A 4,283-nucleotide genomic window follows, 5' to 3' on the forward strand; every position below is an offset into this window, starting at 1 on the left:
CAGCCTGGAGAAAAGGAGGCTCAGGGGGGACCTTCTGGCTCTGCAATCCCTGACAGGAGGGGGGAGCCGGGGGGGGTCGGGCTCTGCTCCCAGGGAACAGGGACAGGAGGAGAGGGAACGGCCTCAGGCTGTGCCAGGGGAGGGGCAGGTGGGACATCAGCAGGAATTTCTCCTGGAAAGGGTGCTCAGTCACTGGCAGGGGCTGCCCAGGGAGGTTTGGAGTGCCCAGCCCTGGAGGTGTCCAAGGCAGGCCTGGCCGTGGCACTCAGTGCTCTGGGCTGGGGACAAGGTGGGGATGGGGCACAGGGGGATCCACGGGCTGGGAGGGCTTTCCCACCCTCAGGGATTCCACGATTCCTCCTCCCATCGTGAGGAGTTCCCGAGGGGGAGCAGCCCCTCGGTTCCTCGGCAGCATCAGGAAGTGTGTTGTGGTTTTCCTGCTCTACCTCCTGAAGTTTTCCAGCTCTGCCCGCGTGTCTGGGGTGCTTTGGTGCCTCCTGCCCTCCCCTGGCACGGCTGGGTTTGCAGGGATTCGGGGAGTTCAGGGGGTGGTGAAAGTCCAGCTGGTTTTCATCCTTTTCCTGACGGAATTTTATTATGTTATCCTTGCAACTTCCCCTGAACTTCCCTATAGGACCCTATAAATGTCCCCTGGCTTCCCTGTAGGACCCTGCTGTGACACGTGGGGGATTTTGGGGTGTCCTGTGCAGGAGATGATCCCCGTGGGTCCTTCCCAGCTCGGGACACTCCGAGATCCTGTGGTTACAAAACCCGCGGCCGGGTTGGGGTGACACAATGACTCAGTTGTTTCGGGTCGAGTTCCTGCCCTGCCTTGCGCTTTCTGGAGCAGCAAAATTCCTGAGGCTGAGGACGAATTGTTCTGTTTATTTATTTGCGTTTATTTTGACTCCCCGTTTCAAGTCCCTGGTGCAGTTTGGTGTGTTTTTGGCTCACCTCTCACGTGTCTCAGACTGGGGAAGTTCAGTTGTTTTTAAACTCCAGGCTGTGCAGGATTCTTTGACAAACTTATAATTCAAATAATTGAAAAGTGGGAGTCTGTTCACTTGCAATTTCTTAATTTTTCCTGAGTGTAAAATTTATTTATTTTTTTTTTTATTTGACAGTTGAATATTAATGATTTAGAATTTGCCCTTATGGCTTTATTACAACTAAACTCTGAGGAGCTTTAAACTTCCTGCCTGGATCTGTTCCCAGCCCACGTGCACTTGCTGTTTTCCCGGTGTTTTCCTTCCCCTTCCATCCCCTTCACCTCCCTCACGGGACAAAGCCCTTCCCTTTGATCCCTGTTTTCCTTTTCCCCCTTTCCCAAGGCTGCTGGCAGGCCCAGGGGAGCAGGGAGTGTTTTCCTGGGCTTTGGGAGCCATCCAGGATTACCCAGCGGATCAGGCACTGCTGAGAAGCTGAGGGATAACATTCCATGTTTCCCTGGGGGCTGCTGGGGTGTTTCAGTCCAGGCTTGGATCTGCCTTTCCCTTTGCCCGTGTCCTCCTCCTCCTCCTCCTCCTCACCTTTCCAGCTGCTGGGCCCTCGTTTTCCCAGAGAATCTTTTCCTGGCTGCAGGAATTTGCACTTTGTCCTGCTGGCTGTTCCTTTTTCCACCTCATCCAGCCCTCAAGGGTTTACGTTGCCCTTATGTTTTATTTCCTTTTTACATCTTCTGGTATTATTTTTATTATTTATTCATTTTTTATGATTTAATTTTTATTTATTTTATTATTTATTTTATTTCATGTTCCTTTCCTTTTACTCCCTTACATTTGATTTCCTTTTTAAATTTATTTTTTATTATTTTCATTATTTTTATTATATATTTAATTTCTTATTCCTTTCCTTTTATTCCCTTGTGTTTTATTTCCTTTTAAAAGTTTTTTTGCATTATTTTTATTATTTATTTGTATTATTTATTAATTTTATTCACGTTCCTTTCCTTTAATTCCCTTACATTTGATTTCCTTTTTAAAATTTTTTTTGTATTATTTTTTATGATTTATTTTATTATTTATTATTTGTTTCATTTCATGTTCATTTTCTTTTATTCCTTTACATTTTATTTCCTTTTTCAATTTTTTTTTGTATTTTTTATTATTTATTTTTATTATTTATTAATTTCGTTTCATGTTCCTTTCTTTTTATTCCCTTAAATTTGATTTCCTTTTTTTAAGTTTTTTTTTAATTAGTTTTTATTATTTATTTTTATTATTTATTTCATATTCCTTTCCTTTTATTCCCTTACGTATGATCTCCCTTTTTTATTTTTTTTATTGTTTTTATTTTTTATTTGATTTTATACTCCTTTCCTTTTATTCCCTTATGTTTTATTGCCTTTTGAATTTTTTGTATTATTATTTATTTTTTAATTTTTGTTTATTTATTTCTTATTTAACTTTATGTTCCTTTTACCTTCCAGCATTTTTGTGGCATTTCTCTTTCATTTTTGAGATGTCTTTTATTTTCCACTTTTCCCACACCAGCTGTATTTTTAAACACTTTGTGCAAAATCTGAAATATTTGTGTGCAGACAGGGTTTCATTTCACGTCGTTTCAGGGGCAGATCGGTCTGGAAAATTGAGATTTTGGGCTGAAAGTGGCTTAGTGGTGATTTTTTTGGTGCTAAATCAGGGCTTGTTTTCTCTGTTTCTTGCACAAAAAGTGACACAGATGGAAAAAAAAAAGTTATTTTCTAGTATATATAGATTTGGGAAGCCTTGCCCCAGGGAATGGAGGACTGAAATAACAAAATATTCGGCAGTTTGGAGGTGGTGGAGCTGCTGCTGGAAAAGATGGACACGGGCAGGATTTGGGCATTGCCTGCTTCCAATCCTCAGGATTTCTCTTCCCCTCTTCTTTGCTCTTATTTCTCTGTGTGATCCATCCCTTTCTTGGGAAAAAAAAAAAAAGGGGAAAGAAATAGTACCATGAGCTGGGAGAGAGGCTGGAGCCCCTTCCCAGGAGGAGAGGGTGGGAGGATTGGGATTGTTCAGCTGGAGGAGAGAAAGGTCCAGGGAGACCTTGGAGCCCCTTCCAGGGCCTAAAGAGGCTCCAGGAGAGCTGGAGAGGGACAGGACAAGGTTGATTTAGGTGGGATATTGGGAAGGAATTCTTGGCTGGGAGGGTGGGGAGGGGCTGGGATGGATTTCCCAGAGAAGCTGTGGCTGCCCCTGGATCCCTGGAAGTGTCCAAGGCCAGGCTGGAGCAACCTGGGACAGGGGGTGGGACTGGATGAGCCTTTAGGTCCTTTCCAACCCAACCCATTCCATGATTCCTTGACACTCAGCTTGGGATGTGGCACAGGGATGATCCTGAGACGCTTCCCCCAGCGGCACAGCATTCCCTCTTTTCCTGGGAGGCTGTTTGGAGGCAGGAGCTCCGCAAGCTTTTTCCTCCTTTTGGCAGGAACAAGCAGCAAACAACTCCCAGCCCCTTCCCAGCTGCTCCTTGCGGGCTGGCACAGCTCCTGCTGCAGCTGCACATCACCCACCTCCAAATCTCCCACTGGGGCTTCCTTCTTCCTGCCTTTTGGAACCTCCCCCCCACCGGCAGCAGGTTGTGAATGGATTGTTATTTCTGTCAGCTCGGTGTTCCTGGTGGATTGGGGGATGCAGAGGGTCAGGCAGGGCACGGGGTTAGGGGTTAGGGTTCTCCAAGCACTGGAAAACATCCTGGAAAATGTGTCCTCCCACAGCTGTTCCTGCTGATCAAGTCCAAGTCTGAGCATCTGGGAAGGAGTTATCCTTCCCAAGCCCCTGTGGGAAGGAGGAAAGCAGGTGGTGGTTATTCGGTGTGCCAGGAGGGAGAGGAGTCTCCAGAGCCGGGAGGGTTTAGTGTTGGGGTTGGGATCCTTCCCACAACAGGCTGGGTGGGTGCAGGAGGAGGGAATTGCCTCTGACATTCCTCCAGGTAGGGATGTGCTGGCTGGGGGAGAGGGAAAAGGCCCGGGAATTGTGGGTTGGGAGCACGGAGTGGAGAGGTTTGGGATGTAGATGGTGCAGAGGGAAGGATGGGCCTGGAGAAAAGGAGGCTCAGGGGGGACCTTCTCACTCTCTGCAACTCCCTGGTGGATCCAGGTGGGAATTGGGCTCTGCTCCCAGGGAACAGGGACAGGAGGAGAGGGAACGGCCTCAGGCTGTGCCAGGGGAGGGGCAGGTGGGACATCAGCAGGAATTTCTCCTGGAAAGGGTGGTCAGGCACTGGCAGGGGCTGCCCAGGGAGGTTTGGAGTGCCCAGCCCTGGAGGTGTCCAAGGCAGGCCTGGCCGTGGCACTC

General features: G+C 47.4%; 1 protein-coding gene across 1 annotated transcript in view; it reads left to right on the forward strand.

The window, feature by feature from the left end:
• The window catches only part of STAM2 (signal transducing adaptor molecule 2), a 20,578-nt gene that overhangs the window by 746 nt on the left and 15,549 nt on the right, over nt 1-4,283 (forward strand). The gene's annotated exons all lie outside the window — the stretch shown is intronic.

Source organism: Empidonax traillii, unplaced genomic scaffold, assembly GCF_003031625.1.
Source record: "Empidonax traillii isolate 1590-97213 ecotype Southwest subspecies unplaced genomic scaffold, ASM303162v1 scaffold920:size239203, whole genome shotgun sequence".
Taxonomy (NCBI): Eukaryota; Metazoa; Chordata; class Aves; order Passeriformes; family Tyrannidae; genus Empidonax; species Empidonax traillii.